This window comes from Thermobia domestica, chromosome 3 (genome assembly GCF_964235325.1).
Source record: "Thermobia domestica chromosome 3, izTheDome1.hap1.1, whole genome shotgun sequence".
NCBI classification, from domain to species: Eukaryota; Metazoa; Arthropoda; class Insecta; order Zygentoma; family Lepismatidae; genus Thermobia; species Thermobia domestica.
Genome location: NC_137456.1, coordinates 327,241,414 through 327,261,719, shown reverse-complemented (window position 1 = coordinate 327,261,719; position 20,306 = coordinate 327,241,414). Strand labels below are relative to the sequence as shown.

General features: G+C 35.6%; 2 protein-coding genes across 10 annotated transcripts in view; one reads left to right on the top strand and one right to left on the bottom strand.

The window, feature by feature from the left end:
* The window catches only part of SCCRO4 (DCN1-like protein SCCRO4), a 92,226-nt gene extending 88,696 nt beyond the window's left edge, over nt 1–3,530 (bottom strand). Inside the window, exon 1 of one of the 7 annotated variants that reach the window (XM_081752693.1) lies at nt 3,265–3,530. The gene's annotated coding sequence lies outside the window, so the exon portion shown is untranslated. Of the gene's footprint in view, nt 1–3,098; nt 3,239–3,258 lie in introns of those variants that run through there. The other 6 variants (XM_081752689.1, XM_081752688.1, XM_081752695.1 and 3 more) reach the window with 6 other exon arrangements.
* Nucleotides 3,531–10,176: 6,646 nt separating this feature from the next.
* LOC145681194 (uncharacterized) overlaps nt 10,177–20,306 on the top strand; it is an 85,334-nt gene continuing 75,204 nt past the window's right edge. The window contains exon 1 of one of the 3 annotated variants that reach the window (XM_081752687.1): nt 10,177–10,308. The gene's annotated coding sequence lies outside the window, so the exon portion shown is untranslated. Of the gene's footprint in view, nt 10,525–20,306 lie in introns of all 3 variants that reach the window. The other 2 variants (XM_081752685.1, XM_081752686.1) reach the window with 2 other exon arrangements.

Here is a 20,306-nt window from a genome sequence, read left to right as displayed (position 1 = left end):
GCAAATAACCACTCGCCCTGTGCGGGCGAGTTTTTAATATCACTGTATTTATTTCAAACAGTAAGGACTAGGATGCGGGCTACTAGTTTTTCTTGGGCTAGTAAAATGTTGTTCCTTATTTGCATCCCTGGTGTAAACACTACACATTTGGAGTGGAAAAGAGTTAACTGCACTTTCTATAATATAACTGATTGTGATTTACTGAGATGCCGCGTACGTATATACTATGAAATACCAAACTTAACAGCATGGCTAAAAACAACTGAGCAAATTAACTTAGTTATCCTGAGAATGTGAAAAAGAAAAAACTCAATTCGAAGAAAGTAAAGCTGTAGACAGTAACTAATGCAACTGTAGTAACAGCGTCCGTCTCTATGCCATGTGCTCGTATGTTAATCTGCCTCCGACCATCCGGGATCTCGTCCTTTATTGTGGACCACGAAGCAAATCGTGAAGCTAACTGTTAAGAATGGACGGTAGCTAATAAAATAACAGTTTTAAAACATTCATCATTATCTTCTGGTTTTAATTATAATCATCGACTAATGTTTAGCAGAAGGTGTCCAGCAATTGTTTTTAAAAAATTGTTACAACTTCGGTAATTTCTGTTCACATTAGGTGTTTTGGTTAGGTTAGTTTAGTTTGCATTATATTAGTGTAGGGGTCCAGCATAATTTCTTCAAAAATGATAGAATTTGGGTTATTTCTACTAATATTAGGTTAGTTCAGGATAGGTTAGGTTACGTCTAAGTACTTGCATCATCCAATTCTGTAAATTTTATGTTGCTTACGTGCTTCCAGACCCCTTCTACTAACCTAATCGTCATCTATAGCTAAGTTGGTGTGTAGGTGTCAAGTATTCCGGCACATTAGGTTACGATTTTCCCAGAAAGTACAATCCTTATTGTATCCTTACAATCATGATTTCGTGGAATTTAGATTCTTAATTTGCACTTTTTTTTTTAAATCTCAGTCATTTTGGATGCATATATGCTCTAGACCAGTGGTCGCCATTCTCATGAAGCTTATGAGCTATCGTCTCGTTGCTATATCATATTGTAAGCTTAAAAAAACTTTTCAAATCTTTCATTTGTTTACGGAGGAATCAAGATTAACCAAACGGAGCATTAACGCGATTTACCGAAAATTTGCCCGCGCTTTGACGCTACGATCCCTATTCTCGACTATCTCAGTCAGTCCAAACGGTAATAACCCTGCAGCAAGAACCACCGGTCATCTACTTTAAAGAATGAAACCGAAAACGAAATACCTAGTTTAATACCCACTGTCATTCTCTATATGCTAGAATCGACGGATGATTAAAGAAAGTAAATTATGGCAGAATTGGTAGGATGAAACTATGAAAAGAAACAGAGGAGCCCCATGAAAACTAATGGATACAATATTGTCTTACCTCATGTTTACATATCTTGGAACACATTCACTGACTCTTCAAAAACATACTGATGTCACTGCTATAATTGAAATTTAAATTGTGATACCGAAACTGACGGAAGGGCATGATTTTGGAACTGAAGGGGCCAGAATATTTTTGGGCAATTGTCTAGTAATGGGGGGCCAACACTAACGGAGAGAGAAAACAACGTGTCCTGCGGGGCTCTAACCCACCTTCACTTGCTAACGCTCGCTCGGCAATAGTCTCAATTGTCATTAACCTAACCTAACCGAATCTGAATAGAATATCGCAAACAACTCGGTTAAAATCCTGTCCCCCCCCCCCTAAAGCTAAACTAGAGCATATTTTTGCTTAAATGTCGTGTTTTGCTATATTTTCTGTTTCTGGTAGGTCAGGTTAGGATATTAGGATGTGGGGAACCAGAATTCTTTGCTTGAAATTCGTACTTTCATAATATATTTCCGGTATTTGATGATTTAGGTTGTTAATACTTAGTAATTAGAAGTACGTAACATCAACTCATTTCTTCTGTAAACATAGTGATTTTACCTGATTTTGGCCCCCAGTTCCAAAATTATCCCGAAGGAAGTATTTTCGGAAGTAAGTTTTTTTGAGAACTATAGATTCAGAAGTACCGTCCCAACAACCCGTACGGTTATAGTTAAGGAGCCGTACTTCCCATTTAGGGAAGGACGAGAAACGCCATACTTTCAGGAATTATTCATTGACTATCTAGGATGTTAAAAAGTGGGTAATAGACTGAGTTCTTGCCCTTGTACTTAGGGTGTTTAGGTAGTGCAACAGTAAGATGTATCCTCGTGCACGGGAGATGAGAAGTAGCTGTTCTTAACTATTACCACCCGTACAACAGAAGTGAAAAAATCATGAAAAATTCAGACAATTATCGCACTTAGAACCTCCCGATGATGAGACATTTTTAACAGCTTCACTTTGACCCATTACTTCATGTATGTGAAAATACAGCCTTAAGTTTTGAAAAACATTTCACGATTTAAAGTGCAATATTTTTAATGATCGAAACATGTATGCCCACCACTTTGCAACTAATAAAATTAAATTGAATGATACTTTGCTTTCTATTTTGAATTTTGAATAATGCCTTCTATAGTTTCCTTTCCCAGCACAAATTACATTTTTTTTTAATAACTATATAAAATTTTCACTTCTTGGAATAAACATTTACCAATAACAGTAAATAGTTTTTCATTAAATTTAATACGCATTTATATGTCAGGCAAATCTACATTAAAGTCGAATTCATTATACCTGCAATACGATGTTTACCCTTGTACCCAGTTACAAGATGGCGTAATCAACCTTCAATACTGGTTATTAATAAGAACTCGATATGCTTTTAAAAGCCAAAAGAATGGAGCTCGACTATCCATACTGCGAATCTCTACCATTTTGATGATAAATTATCTAAATACACAGTTATCAAGATAAATTATCTAAATACACAGTAATCACAATATTCAAATGTATACAAAGGTAATGGTCAAGCATAACATTGTACACTAGAATCTATTACATTTAAGGTAAAAGCACATTACATTGCTACATTCTACACATTTCGCATTATATGAACTTATTTTCTCAAAAAAGAAATAATATACAATGCGAAATTTCATGCAAATATCCTAGTCACTGATACGTGTACCTGATTTTTTAAAAATTTACCAAAATTATTCCAATCGAGATTGACTGTGCATCTAACGAACAGCAAAAGTGATACAATCATTCAAAGATTATTTTATTTTGAAGATTGTATTTTCATTTCTGCATTAGCTACGAAGAAGAAAATAAGCAACATTACTCACGCCTACCTCAGATGTCTTTATCCGGTCCCTAATGCCCGGTGTTTAACTCCGCTCTTTATTAAAATTTATCCCAACTGAAATTCGTACTTCATGGTAGACATCGAAATTTCGATTTTAATAAATGTATTTCAAACTGTACACGTATATAAAGAGAATAATTTAGTCAAACAATGCTCGGTAATAATGACGAACTAGCTGCAGATCAAATTCTTCCACTAGATGGCAAATGTGAAGCGCGAATGCACGAAAAACATATTTAACATTTTGCCAAAAATCGTCACTCAACCTACGCGAAACATTCAAAATTGATTGCACGAGGCCCGCTAAACATTGATACTCACTTGAGGACGAATTTTTGAGAAACGAAAATTTTTACTACGATTTATAATAGATAGGATTAGGAATGCAACAAGGATGAAACATATGTAGAAGGAAGAAACGTCTACATGTATTTTTATATAGATGTAGAATAAATTTAAAAATTTTAAAAAATATATTTGTTTCTTTTCATGTCCTAAACCAAGTATAATATTGTCCTGCTAGTTTCTTCTAAATCATTCGTTATAGTTTGTCTCTTTCAGTACCTAAATTACAAAACCTATATACATTTCTTCTCGATTTATGTAATAAAAATGGCTAAACGATTAGCGTACGCGCCTTTGGCGTGGGAGGCCTGGGTTCGTTTTCCGGCAGAAGCGCGTGTATTCGGATTCCTCGTTAAGCTGTAGGTCCATATCTCCTATAGCTTTGCTGCGAAAAGGGCACTAAAGTCAAAATCAAATCAAATTTATAATGAACATTCTGAATTAACAATTTTTCCTTTCAATATTCTTCATTCTTAATTTCTATCGTAGTAATAACAAATGTGAAAAATAATTAAAAGCTGTCAAAAATTGTAGGTTAATACAATAAGCTTCAGCAAAGGTAATCATATTAAAGTATTGATTTTCTTAAAGTAGAAAAGAAATTTAAATTTAGCTCTTTGTAACAAAATAATTCTTGCCTTTGGAAGAAGTAGGTTTACACGTGCAGGTTCACACACCATCGGGAATTGAACCCGAGATCCATTCCATCGATATTGTCAATAAATTAGCTCATTGGTGATCAGTTCAAACACTTAAACCACTAGAAATGTTCAAAAGTCGATGAATAACTCACCAGATATGAAAAATGAAAAGCAAAACGGCAAATTTTGCACACGGAATTGACTCTGGTTTATCTATTATTATTTATTTATTTATTTATTTATTTATTTATTTCCGAATTGTAAATAATATAGATACCGGGTTATGATTGGAGTGGTTTCATGAAATTACAATGTTTGACATACTATCATCAAACCTTACAACTTTACAATGTAGAGAAACTCAAAAAGTTTTCTTCTCTTGCAGGCATGACACAGACAAAAATGCAATCAATACCCTGCTATTTGTGTGTTGGTGGGGTTGTTAAAAACTGCGTGTTTGTGCCTCCCTTATGGGGCGTTTACACGTAGTCGATTTGCGTTCGATTCAGTTGAATTGACGTCACTTTCAACTTAATCGACCGTGTAAACGGGAATTCAACTTAATCGCTTGTTGATCGAAAGCGACTAATCGACTAGCAACTGAATTGAAAGACGTTCTATTTTCTGTGGTTGAAGTAATTGAACACATCCATCGATCTGATTCGGCCTAGTTGCTTCGATTTAGTGGCAAATGCAGCGAGTCGATTTAGTCGTGCGACTAAATCGACCAAGTGTAAACGCCCCATTACCAAGAGCCCTCACAGAACTACTAGCTCGCATACAGTGCTTTTGCAGACATTGATAGAAGCATGTTACAATAAGGATCGATCTCATTGCGTTTTTTAAGAAGCAATATATTTTATTCGTAAAATTTTTATTTTAATAATGGGCTGTTCTCAACTTGAATCCCTTTACAGTGGCGGATCTAGAAAGTAAAAACTGGAGGGCAGCCAGTAAACAGACTTTGAAAGGTATATATAAACTTTGAAAAATATATAAATAGTAGCTTAAATTATTTTGTCACGAAAAAAAGTGGGGGCCTAGGTCCCCCCTGGCCCTGACCTAGATCCGCCACTGTTCCTTTAATACCTCTTTCTGAAAGTCTCTTACCCAACATCGTTTTCTTCCCCCCTTTATTCTTGCTATTTTAACTTTATCTTGCATTTATTCTCCTATAACGTAACATATCTGCTTGGACATCTTTGAATTGAAATTGCTTTTCGATTTCGAATTAACCAAAGAAGAGTAAATCGAACAATGGCCTTCAATTATGAATGAAATAATTGAACAGAATAAAAAAAAAAAAACGAGTTCGACGTAGTCGTATCTATTTTGTAGCCACTGCAGGCATGTGATTAGCCGTGTAACTAAGTCGAACAAGTGAATACAATGCTTTAGGGGAAGGGGAAAGTGATTGTCCATATCCGTAAAAGGGAGAGTTCTGTCCCATGATGATCTATGTATTTTTATCAGGACAAGAACCGTGTCTATATTATGTAAGTGTCCATTATCGGACTCGGTAATGGAGTAGAGGAAAATGGGAGACTCCGCACAATACGATGATCTCTGCATTAAGCTCATAAAATAAAACAGACGCAGTGACAATCACACAGCAAGTAACTCTCTACTATTGGGCAACGATACTACTCCCTACACTACAAATAATATTGACAATACAAGATTTTATCGCGGTAATAGTCGACGATATAGAGTTTGCTATGAGTTACAAGTTATTTTCCCAATGGAAATTCAAATTGGTCGTAACTCACGTTAAGCTGTAGATAGGCTACATGTGCCATCCCGTAGCTGTTTGCGTCAACACAATGGAATATTTGCGTTTTAATATGTAGAGTCGATTGCATTGTGCACAAATCCAGGGGAATCGAGAGAATCGTTTTCCTCAAAAACTTAAACAATCAGAAATTAAAAAGTTGTTGTATGTTAAAATATTTTATAAATTTCTTTGTCACAGTGTTGACGGCGGAAGAAAGTTACACAATAATGAAGTTCCTTTCTTTGAGTTTAATTATTTTCTGCTATTATTGAACAAAAACATTGAAAATAAATGTGAGTACTGCCTCCTTTTATTGAAATCTTCAAAAATTTTGGATATGTAACAGAAGCTATTTCTTAGAGAAAACGTCATTTATAGGATACGTGACATTTTGTGCAGATGCCTGAACCTACCTCAAAACTATTAAGAAGTTCGTGCCATTGGTTGTAAGTGCTTGCCGGAAAAGAAATTTAAATTGCCGGAATCTGAATTAGTTTGCACTAGAATGTCAATTTTGGGGATAATTACAAAACTAAGCCTAAATTAAGATTTCATTGCCTTGAATTCATGCACATCTGAACAGAACTTTCCCGCTGGGCTTATGCCTCGTAACCCTCAGGAAACCTTCTTTTGAATAGAAGCCGACAGGACCGTAACCAAAGGGGGCTAGAGAGGCATGTCCCCTTAAACTTTTCGTGGCCCCTCCAGACATCAACACAAAATACTATTATTAATACAAATAACACAATTTAGATATTTGTAAGAGAATTTTTAATGACTTGGTCCACCTAACATATTCATGCCCCCCTTCCCCCAATCTCTGTGGCTGGTTTCGGGCCTGGAAGCCTATATATAGTATATAGCCTATATGTAGCTCTTATAGAAAAGTATATAATATATGCACGATATCTTGGACTAACTTGCTTTTAAAACTTCTAGATTTTAAAACCATATCCCTGAGAAAAAACTAACACTGTAGGCTCAGTCGCTGATATAAGCTAAGTGGACTTAAAAGAACCAAGTATACAAGTGTGAAAACAGAAAAGTTTATAAGTATCCAGCTTCGAGGGTTTCATTCTGTACGAGAAAGAGTCAACACAACGAAAAAATTCTTTTTTACTTTCGGAGAATCCGTATTGTGCAGTATGGTCTCATCAGTTCTTGCAGCTCGATGTAACAAAAGTAAAAGCTCATCCCAGGATTTTGTAAACAAAAATCTGTAGAGCAGAATGTGTTTATGACCTGGGTTACTTAACAAATGAAATTAAACACTTTTCAATTGGAAATAGATTGTGATGTAAGAGGGTGAAAGATAAGGGGTGAAGTTAGGTAAGAGTATATACAGCACTTGCCTGGAACACTTTGCAGTTCTCAATCGATAATTCTCTCGGTGTAATATAGTATGCTTTTGGGAAGATGTAACTTAGGCTATCAATGGCGTAGGGAAGGGGAAGCCCAGAGGGGCCGCCTTCTTTTGAATAGAAGCCGACAGGACCGTAACCAAAGGGGGCTAGAGAGGCATGTCCCCTTAAACTTTTCGTGGCCCCTCCAGACATCAACACAAAATACTATTATTAATACAAATAACACAATTTAGATATTTGTAAGAGAATTTTTAATGACTTGGTCCACCTAACATATTCATGCCCCCCTTCCCCCAATCTCTGTGGCTGGTTTCGGGCCTGGAAGCCTATATATAGTATATAGCCTATATGTAGCTCTTATAGAAAAGTATATAATATATGCACGATATCTTGGACTAACTTGCTTTTAAAACTTCTAGATTTTAAAACCATATCCCTGAGAAAAAACTAACACTGTAGGCTCAGTCGCTGATATAAGCTAAGTGGACTTAAAAGAACCAAGTATACAAGTGTGAAAACAGAAAAGTTTATAAGTATCCAGCTTCGAGGGTTTCATTCTGTACGAGAAAGAGTCAACACAACGAAAAAATTCTTTTTTACTTTCGGAGAATCCGTATTGTGCAGTATGGTCTCATCAGTTCTTGCAGCTCGATGTAACAAAAGTAAAAGCTCATCCCAGGATTTTGTAAACAAAAATCTGTAGAGCAGAATGTGTTTATGACCTGGGTTACTTAACAAATGAAATTAAACACTTTTCAATTGGAAATAGATTGTGATGTAAGAGGGTGAAAGATAAGGGGTGAAGTTAGGTAAGAGTATATACAGCACTTGCCTGGAACACTTTGCAGTTCTCAATCGATAATTCTCTCGGTGTAATATAGTATGCTTTTGGGAAGATGTAACTTAGGCTATCAATGGCGTAGGGAAGGGGAAGCCCAGAGGGGCCGCCCCCCCAAAGAGGTCCGACAATGTACTTTGGTACTTTGATGTTTGTAATTTATATATATATATATTTTTATGTTTATATATTTTTTGTTTGTAATTTTTATATATGTACCTATAACAGCACTTGCCCCCCCCCAAACACACATCCTGGCTACGCTACTGTAGGCTATGGACGACCAGACAGCTCGAACAGAATCAACAGAATTAGAATAAACTTATAGCGTGGAATACGAATGCTTCTTAAAAATTAAATCATTCTTGCCGCTGATCAAGGGCGCCGATTTCTCTGTAAATTTGGAGGGGCCCATTCAGATGCAGAAGGCATATATGAGGATTTTAAGACAAATTGCATTCAAATTATGCCAAATATTGAATATTCTTAAATACAATAAGGGGGGCCCACATGGGCTTTGAGGGCCCGGGCCCCCTCAAGTCCCCATAATCGGCGCCCATGCCGCTGATCAAGAATACGAAACTAACCAACTATATGCGTTACCCTTATAAAAATGGGTAAAGTAGGTGTGATAATTAAGAGTCGCGCAGAGTACTTTCTACCTTGGCGCCGTTGGTTGACTCTGTCTAACATGTCCTTCTGTAGTTTGTTCTAGGCATTGGTCATTGATTTCCTATTTGAATGAATCGAAGGCTGGCTGATGAAATACAAAGCGCATAGATTAACGTCAGATAAAGTGATCCATAGGAATGCGGTCAAAGTAACAATCTGTAAGTTTATTCATTAAGAAAGACACAAAAGGAAAGAACAAACACAAAATAGAAATTATTTTATGTCTGAAAATGTAAATAAACTGTAAATTGTGTTGAAAAAAATGAAAATGAAAATATAATTAATTTCTCATTGACCTGCTACCAAAAATTCATTGTCCATGATTCAAATAAATGAATCATTTTCATTTGTCATCAGCTTGTCATTTTCACCAAATTTCAATTCAACATATTATATATCCAAAACTTGTTGTTACTGTTATTATTAATTTTATTAATTAAATCACATCATTCATCGTATTGGACACGACATATTCACAGCTTAGCCAGTGCCGCATTTAGGAGTTTTGCGTCCCTAGGCACTTTTTCTGTCGGCGCCCCCAACAATTAAGTGTTTCTCAACCCGTTCATGCCTAGCTTAATAATAAAACTTAACTAAATTATGCTTAATTAGTGAATTAACAATTTATTACAGTTACACTAATTATTATTATTATTTGCAGCCAGCTTTATACATATTGTATAGTTACAACTACGAAAAAAAAAATGGAAACATGATCTGAATTTCGTGCAGTTTTACTATACGGATCCATAGTATAAGTAGTAATAGGAGTAAGAGTAAGGGTAATGGGTAGCATTGAGAGTAGGAACGAGTTAGAAGCCCTGCAGGGGATCTTTGCGTTCTGTTCTGTTGACATAAAATGGGCCTCCCCAAATTTAAGATTTCTTACGCTATTGCGTTATTACTACATAAATTCGAAGTCACAGCGCGTCTATCAAATGTAAACAAAGAAAAATCTATTTCCTCTTCATTATTTTTACTTTTCCACATGATAAAAATAAAAATAGTTAATTTTTAAATTTTGCGCCCTTCAAAAATTTGCGCTCTAGGAACAGGACAAGTCGGGCTAATGGGAAATGCGGCGAGTGTCTCTTTCAATTTTGTCGTTGCGTTGAGATTAGTAGCAAAAAATACTTAAAGTGGTCCCAGGTCTTTTCTGAGCGTTTGTAAAGTTAAAGTGATATATTTTTACATGTAAAATTTCTATTTTAAATTCGTATATTCTTAATCTGTTCTGAGAAGAGATAGACGTTTTTTTGTATAACGTTTGGATCATCAAAATAATGAGATTCTTTTGCTTTCCTACTTGATGTCTCAAGAACTACTTAAATCAAAATTCTTATAGATGCTTGGGCAATGAGTTAAACACTTCGTAGAACAGAAGACATTCGTAAATGTGAGTCGAGTGATGTGAAGGTCGTGTGATGCGTATCTTGAGTTGTTTTGAATGAAAACGTGACGTGTAAGGTGTTGGAATGTCGTGTAGTATGGTGTTTGCTCTTTTAAAATAACTTCTCAACATCGAATATTTTACATGTAATTATATAGTAGTTTTATTGTTATAACATTTCTAGATAGTAATGGCGAAGGCGCTCTTACAAGCTGCATAAAGGTATTTTCCCGACAGGAAGGGTGTTTTCATATATCTTATCACTGATTTATTATCGATTAAGAAATTGCAGTGGTTTATTCAGTGGAAAATGTTTTTTCGTTGTGTAGAAAGTTAAACATTGTGAAGTTACTTTAGTATCTAGTATATCTGCTTCTGTTGTAGAGGAAGGAAATTACGTTGGAATCTTGCATAATTTTAGTAACAAGCGGGATGGGTTTGTAATGATTTCGTAATTTCACTCATGACAGCCAGCTGTTTTTGGTAAGCCGATGTCAAAGCTATTCATTTGCACCGAACATACTGATAGTAGTTGATTTTGAGAAATTGTTTATTAATAATTGGTTTTTAAGCTTTACAGTTAACTATGTAATCATATCTGAAATAGAATCTTGTTTTGCCAAACGAATAGTACATTATGTCGGTGAAATGTTCTTAAGACTTGTTTCAGAAGCAGTACTGGTCGTGTTAGACGTAGAACCAATAAAACTTTTATATATAAAGCACAGTGTGTGTGTTTGCTATACAGATTCACACTATTGAATTTTTTGAAAATAGTACTTTTGCCGACTTACCTTGTCACTACACTTTGAAATCTGTATCGCAAGGAAGATTTCCAGATTTTTTTTTAGAATAATGGAATTAAATTATTGAACAAAGCAGCGTTGTTAACGGAAACTTTGACAACTTGCTTTTTCTTATTTAGGTATGCGGAAAACCAATGAAAAAATGTGTCTTGTGTCCGAAATTACTTGTTTTCTGTTCCTCACCATCAAGAAGGAACGAACAATTTTACAATGCTTGACTCCAAAGAAAATTAGGTCTGATGCAAATTTCCTGCTTGATGGACTGCCAAGCCCTCAATTGAGTGGATTTTTCCCTTTCAAAACCAGGATTGGTTTAAGAAATGGAAAAAGTTGAGACTTCTTATATTCGTTTTTAGTATCGGTGGTTAGTGGCAGGTCTTTTTCGTGGTTGAAAAGGGACACTCGACTCCTTACCGCTTCCTGTTTTTGCCCAGAACTTACACAGGTTCTTCGACAGAAAAGTCAGAAGTCAATAAAAGCACAAAAATGAAAATTAAGTTATTTCCTGCTACTCCAGAATCGGAAATAAAAAATAAACGGCTACTAAGGCTTTTGCGTTTGTGGATTGTACTAAGATTCCGTTGTTGGCTTCCTATAATAGGAGAAATATAAAGCTGTGTTAAACGCAATGTTACTGTTATTCACAATTACATGTTTTCAGTTGTATTTCGGAAATATTTTGTAAATTTCCTGCTTTCTTTGTACTTCACTAACCATACTGTATTACTGCGCAAAAGTATCACCTTGCGTGTGGCACACCTTTTCTGTTAATCTATTATCACACACTAGGTTAGTTACTAAGACTGTGTTTGAAACACTGACACATTCTGACCAGTTGTCAGTCATCCTAATATAGTTTCAGTATGGGCCTTTATATAGTCCAAGAATAAACTTCATTTCACTGTGTAATTAACCGAAAATATGATTTATAGATTACTACTATTGTACTGAATCTTTTTTTTTTTTTTAAAGCTAAACTTTTATAAAATATATATATATATATTTGTATTTCCTATTTACTTGTTAGTTGCTTTGTTAATTTTGAGATATGAAAACGTGTGAGGTATAGATTTCGTGAGGATTTTTTTTTTTTTAAATAATAATAATAAAGAGAAAGCCTTTGACAGTTTTGGCGCGTTTATACAATATAATGAAGAGGATGATGATAAAAGGCTTGTTCCAGGCTTCCAATGGACAAAGATAGTCTTCAACTTCGAACAGTGGCGGGAAGAGTCAAGAAGTAATACCAGTCAAGAGGAAAAGTCTCGGTAATCCAGAGAAAATTAAGCCAAGAAGACGCAAGCCAACAATGAAAAATAAGCAAAGCTCTCAAAATTACAGTGAGAATCGGAATCTCTCAGTAATTTTAAGGAGGGACTTGTCTCTGTTAGTGGCAGTTTAAGAAGAGGAAAGTACATTGTGTGTAACGCGAACTTTACAGCAGAACTAACCGTAGTAAAGAATCACACACACAAAAAGCATATTAATAACAAACGGGGTGTACCATCTATTCAAGATAAGAATATACTTTATTCATTCGGCCCGCAGACACACAGCAAACTCAAATAAATGAAGGTGAAATACAGATGTGCGGTTTTATAGCGGAACACAACCTTTCGCTTCGAACGATCGATCTTTTAAATGCTATGGTACCTAAGAGTTTCTCTGACTCTAAAATCGCCACTGAAATGTCTTTAGAATGCATTAGAGCGACAAACAGTAAAACTGGAGAAGTGCACTCGAAGAAACTAGCACAATATTTTAAAACTTGAGGCATCAGCCAATAAGCTCGCAATGCCCTGTTCCTAAATCTTCAAGGAGGAATCTAATCGTTCATAATTATCCACAAATACGAACAAATTCAATTATGAATTATTAGATTCCCCTCTGAAGGTTTAGTAACAAGGCACTGCGAGCTTATTGGCTAATGTCACACGTCAATTCGGATGACACGGACTATAGTGTACACTCATATCCTAAATGATTGTCTCATATCTATAACTGTCTTCTTGTAAGAATATAATTTGATAATTATTTTGCAGGGTACTTTTAATAGAGCTACTATGTGTATAATCGGGAAATGCATATTTGTGGTAAATTTCATAGGAAAAGAATTGTAAATACGAAAATTAGAATGAGTAAAACAAAATGTTGCTAAATGGACAATAAATTTTTATTTTCGTTTTATTGTTCTTGTTTACTGCTCTTTTGACATGAAATTAGCCACATACATGTGTTTGCCGATTATACATATACTAACATTATAAGAAATACCGGGCGAATTCGTTATCAAATTATATTCCTACAACAACATATTTATAGACATGCCGACATGCAACAATAATTTTGGACATGAGTGTACATATAGGCACTATTAAGACTGCATTTGCGTGAGTTTTTTTAAGTGTAAATGAAGGAGTTGTTCAAACTCGATTTTGGCGCCTTGTTCTTTTTTTTTTTTTTCTTTCTTTTTTTTTCTGCTCAAAACCCAAAAGCTACTATACTCGATTTACTGAAAGGTGACTTCTGACAGTTGGGTAAAGCACGTGGAGTATTGGAGGCGCTGTTGCCAGAGGCTCCGCAACAGAGACAGCAGCTCTGGGGACAAACTGAAGACGTTTCAACTACCGGCAACCGCGCGGTCAATGAACTTCGTTGCCTAGCAACGGCGTGAAAGAATACTGCTGCGATTGGCGAACAATCCACCCTCTCGTTTTGTTTACAACATATGCAGCTATCTGTCAGAAGCCACCTTTCAGTACATGGATAATAATGGAGTACTACTGCTTACAGATTATTTGCTGTAATAAAGTCATTCGAGGATGCGAGAGTCCCTCCCAATAATATAATCGGGTTCGCAAATGACGGGTGCAACACGATGATGGGTAAGAATAATTCAGTGGCCCAGAAATTACGTGATATGCTTTCTAATGTCACGCTACAGAGGCAGGGCTTGAAAATTCCACTCGCCTGCTCATGAGTGGAGAGTACATTTTTACATTTGTATAAAGTCCGATCAATCAGAAACGTGAATTCAAGAATAATTAGGAAACATCACTCTTTATTTGTAAGAGATACGCCGATAAACAAAATGAAGATGTATTAATATGTTTACTGTGTTGCAAAGTGATTTTTGTTATTCGTATAAACACTGTGACTGCAAAATGGTCTGGCTAGTAGATCTTTTAGTTGACGAGTACTTGCAAGCCAGATTTTTCAAGCCCTGTACAGAAGTGTGTGTGTCATTCCCTTCTTTGAGTGCAAATGAAGCTTGTAAAAAATTTCCCAGTGAATGCGAACTTTTTGCAAGGAATACTCTCTAAACACAATAGTAAGAGGCAAGCACGGTTACAAGAATTTGTGGACTTTTACAATGTTGACTCTGACTTTACTTTGAGAACTTCCCAGATACGTTAGATATCAATGTTGCAATTCTTCTCTTATTTTTTTAAGCAATTGTATTCAACATTTTGTAAAAGTGTTATTTCCTACGCAAAACTTGATAAACTAATGAGTATACAAGTTCAGAGCATATGTTTCTTTGTGTAAGGCTGGGTGAAGAGAGCTTTCCATATTTGGTAGAATATTCATAGTGTATCTCCATCTTCCTTAGCCTAATGGGCATATTTATGGACGATAAACCGAAAGATTCGTTTCATTTCTAAAATGAAAATAATTGGGACATATTAAAGAGTTCGGTGATTTTGAAATACTATATCGGTAGCTAAGAGGGAAGCTTACTCAGATAACAAATAGTACCTCCTCATAGGATTAGATTATTAGATAAAGAATGTAGACTCAGAAGTTTAGCTTATATTTTTAATTCAACAAGTACTTCGCGAACTAAGGAACTTCACTCCTTAAATCAACAGGGTTCCTTACAGTAGGCTAATTAGTGTATCTGGCAAATTGCATATGTTATGCAGTTTCTACTCGCCAGTCCGTAAATCTTATAAACAACATGATGGCGTCACTACGAGCGCTTAAACGAAATTTCGTGTGTATTCAACCAATCTGAAGCAGCATTGTGATTTTTGCTATTAGTTATTCAGATTTTATTAATATGGGTCGTAATTATTGTTATCTATGTCTCGATGCTGCTATACGAAAACATGTCTCTCGACATGGCCGTTCTTCATATGGGAAATAGGTGAACGGTATATTTGAATCTCATTTCCCTGCTTTTAATCGCATTGAAATGAAATGAAATCTGTAAGTTTTACGTCCCACAGGTATGCCAGTTAGGCTAAAGGAAGGAGACGGTGATGATGAGAGATGAGTGAAATGGTGGAATGAAGAAAGTGGGAGGAAACGGGAGAACCCCGAGAAAACACACGAGCACGGTGTTTGTCCACCACAAAGTCCACACGGCGCGAGCTGGGATCGAACCAGGGAACCCAAGCACCGGAGGTAAACGCTCTACCACTGAGCCACCACGACCCCTTTAATCGCATTGAATTGGTAAATATAATTACCAGCTTCACTCAGGTACTTTGTTCCAGCGTTGTCAACTTCCCAAAAAGATATCGTAAGAATGCAGTAAAATAACAGTTATTTTTTTTCGTAAAATTACCGTACCTTGGTTTGTAATAGAAATCTCAAGCATTGCTGCAATTGCTAGCTGCTATCATTGCGAGCAATCATGATAGTAAATAATAATAATCGTACTTAGAAACGATATGCTGAGAAATGAATATATCACTGTGTAATGCTCCCTGTATTTGCACTTAACGATAATATCTTATATACACAATACTTTATATACATTATTTCTAGAAAATTAATTTAAAAAAAAAATCACCATCACTGCGTTCTGCACACGTGTTATTACTAACTGAGGATGGATACACGTTATTTTTGTTCATTCAGCTAAGCATGAACTCTGGTGGTTTGAAGTCACTGCATCCACCATTTGCTGTGACAAACTGAGATCAAAGTGATGGGACGTTGAGAGTTTCTATGTGCAGAAGAAATATTAAGAGAGCTTCGAAATATGGTGTTGGAGGAAAATGGAAAAGATAAAATGGACACAGACAGTAACAAACGAAGATGTTTTAAAACGAATAGAAGAGGACACTTTTTGCCAGCGTTTTTCGTACGGAGACCACTTGGATTGGACATATCTTGCGAAGAAATTGTCTTCTTCATTCCGCCATAGAAGGAAATATGGAAGGAAAGCGAGGAATAGGAACAAGAAGAACACAACTTATGAGTGATTTGAAAAATAAAACAAAATATTGTAAGTTAAAAGAGGAAGCTGAAGATCTAGAAACGTGGAAAAAACATTTTCATGCCCGGACCTAAAAAAAAGTCCCAGGAGTTGCGAATAGGCAAAATACTTAATAATATAATAATAAAAGCCGTGTGGCCTTTTGTTTTGTTTCTTCCATTGTTGAGATTGTTTCATTATTGGAAGCGTGTTTCTGAATAGTACAATTGAACACTTTCAACAATTAATAAAAACAAAGTTATTACGAATTATTCTCTGATTATTTATTAAACTTGGCTTTGGACAAAGTTTGGATATTCATCTGTTGAATTTGATTAAGTTAATTTGAATGTTACTGCTCCATATAAAATACATTGAAAAGAGATGTGACAAGTGCTACCATCTGTTGGCGATAGTAGAGCCTCTACACTCACCTTAAGCATGGAAAGTAAATGCATTTTATGCATTGCGGAAATTTCATGAAAAGTGGACAAAATGATTAAATTCTATAAAAATCAGAAAATGTATATTCCGTGTGCCTGAATTCTCCTTTTGTAGTGCTTTTATAAAACATAGACGCTATTGTAAACAGGAACCACGATCTCCACAGTCTAAACTTAAACTCAACTGATGTTACATTGAAACTCACATAAAATAATAGATAAATTCTATATACTTTTGCATCCACAAATAAAATCATTCTAAATTTAATTTATAGAGCATGCAGAAAGTAACGTCAGAATGTATAGAGAAAAGTTCAATGTATTGTATGTATATCAAGAAAGTTATCCACTGGTCAGTACGAGTATATGTTGTATAAGATTTATTACAGAAGTTTAATATTTTGTGCTATAATGAAAAACTGGTTTCACATATTCTAATGAAACTTCACATATTTTAATTAAACTTTATCTTATCGAAAGCCTTAACGAAATGTTAAATGACTATGTAACATATGCACTCAGTCCAATAAGTCTAAGTGAAATCGCGTAACAAACGTTACATATCATGAGGTAACGTTTATCACATTCAGAATAAGCAGAGGAATTTTTTTAATAAAAGATTTATACTTTGAGATGCGTTGCCTGCTCACTCATAATGTAAGTCTTAGCCGCTAGGTGCCAGTGTCTGTGATGTCTGCCTAATATTACAATTGTTTGATTACTTGTTTCAGTGTGGGTTAGCAACTAAAATAAGTTGTTCAGAGAATGTGATAGTATAGAACACATATGAATACTTTGAGAAATCATGAGACATTTGGTAAGTGTCGTGACACCTTTAGAAGAGATTCAAGCGTCCGAAATCTTCAGCATTTCAGAAACCGAAAGGCTGTGTCACACCTTTGTGCATTTTTCAAACGCTAGGATGTCATGTTGAATGGAATCCTGACTGAGAAGGTACACATTACGTAATATACGGAAGCGGGATTTATAGGGTCGTGCTAGTGCTAGTGATCAAAATGCAGATCAGTTTTATGATGTTGCAAAAAGTGACACTCATAATATTCATTATTTCTGTGTTCCTCTTGAAGGTGTTCAAGTGGTTGTTGTGGAGTACGAAGAAATATGGGATATGGCGTTGTCTCTTCCACGAATTCAACAAACTCGATGTGTGAAAATTGGTCCATCATATTCAGTGCGAATACTGACGTGGAATCATTGAACATTGCCGTCTCCAGTATAACAAAGGAGGCTGTTGGTGCGTCCTGATACAGCTGATTCTGAAGAACCAGCAGTCAGTGGCTTGCTCAGGGCGTGGGGGCGCCGAAGTAAGAGGGGCGCAAAATTCGGGAGGAAAAAAGGAAAAGAAAAAAGCGAAAAATATTTTAGACCAACACCAGCAACTATTTTTCAATCTAATATTTAATTTGACCAGGATCAGATTTATACTTTCTTTGTCCCTAGAGACTTGCTACAAGCGCCCTACCCGTCTGTTTACACCCTTTAGAAGGTGGTCCTGTTTTAGGAAGTGATTCTATAATATTACTCATGTTAGGAAAAACGCACGTGCATATATGTAAAATGGAAGGAAAAAAGTAATAAAAAGTGCTCAAATTCAAGGAAAAGCAGGATTTATTTAAAAACAATTCTTACGCTTCTCGTCAATCATGATGATGCTCCGCGGCTGGTCTATCGACCTCATTCATATGTACGGGGGCGCTGTCGTATACTCTCGCCCCGGGTTCTGATTTTTCACAGCACGGCACTGCCAGCAGTTGATTATATTCTCGTTGGATATCCACTGGGCAAATTAACCGTATGAAGAACATGGATTAATACTGTGTGCAGTTCATGAAATAAGTAAATAAATAAATAAAAAGGTCTCATACTCTTTTCCGTATGTGCTCATCGAGTGATGAGATGATATCAGATCTAATCGTATGTAAATTGGCAAAATCTATGAACATCGGGGAAAGGTGTATTAACACAAAACTTGTAATATTAATGAGACCTTGACTTGAAGACATCAGAACAAACGTTAGACAACTCCATTTCAATTTACTATTGTTGGGCCGCGGTGGCTCAGTGGTAGAGCGTTCACCTCTGGTGCTTGGGGTCCCGGGTTCGATCCCAGCCCCCGCCAAGTGAACTTTGTGGTGGACAAACACCGTGTGTGTGGGTTTTCTCGGGGTTCTCCCGTTTCCTCCCACTTTCTTCATTCCACCATTTCATTCATTACTCATCATCACCGTCTCCTTTAGCCTAATCGGCATAACCGTGGAACGTAAATCTCAAAGATTTCATTTTTTTCAATTTACTATTTCAGTTGTTATTAATGCCATAGAATCGTGTTATACGCCTAAAAAAAAGTAAAAATTCCACGATTACTGTAATTTTTAATGTATTAACTTTGATACGTTTTAACTTGAAATTTTTTGTTGCTGGAGAAAGTATGTTCGAAAAAAAAATATATCACTTCAGCACAGGAATCTTCAGTTGAGAATAGTATGCATAAGTCTTATTGGTAAAATTATTGTAAGTGACTCGATGACCTTTGTTACGGACATGTTTTTTTCTCCTGGAGACAAATGTTTATAATCAAAGAAAGACTTTTGCGATCTTTAGTTCTGTGATACCTTCACTGTATTATTTATATATTTATTATTATTAAAACATGATGCTTACTTTTTAGACAAAGCAGCAGAGTAGAATTTTTTGCGTTTGGTTCTCGACACTTCTTATTGGTGCATGTAACGTGTATTACATATGTTCCAGCTTTGATATTTCAATAAACTGTGATGCCAGAATCATGGATTATCATCAAACACATATGATATAGTAATGATTATCATATTATTATCATACCCAGAAATACTACCATACACATCTAAAAAGTTCTCTTTCAAATAATTGCAAAAATATTTTTAAAGCCTTCAAAAGTGTGTGTGCTATAGTAACTTTTTTTTTTTAACGATAGAATGACCCTTTAGTATCATTAAAGGAACAATAGCACAGCCACACATAAAAAATAAAAGTTTTGTGCATCAGGCATCAGGGTATGGATTCGATACTGTTTGTTACACAGAATCCAAATTTCGAAACGCCAGGACGATTGATCGTGTCAATTCCTTTCTATGGGCGAAAAATTTGATTGATTTTGGATAGGGAGGACACACATTTTTGGCCCATAAAACAAAATTGACACGTTCTTTCTATGGGCGAAAAATTTGATTGATTTTGAATAGGGAGAACACAGTTTTGGCCCATAAAACAAAATTGACACGTTCTTTCTATGGGCGAAAAATTTGATTGATTTTGAATAAGGAGGACACACAGTTTTGGCCCATAAAACAAAATTGACACGTTCTTTCTATGGGCGAAAAATTTGATTGATTTTGAATAAGGAGGACACACAGTTTTGGCCCATAAAACAAAATTGACACGTTCTTTCTATGGGCGAAAAATTTGATTGATTTTGAGTAGGGAGGACACACATTTTTGGCCCATAAAGCAAAATTGACACGTTCTTTCTATGGGCGAAAAATTTGA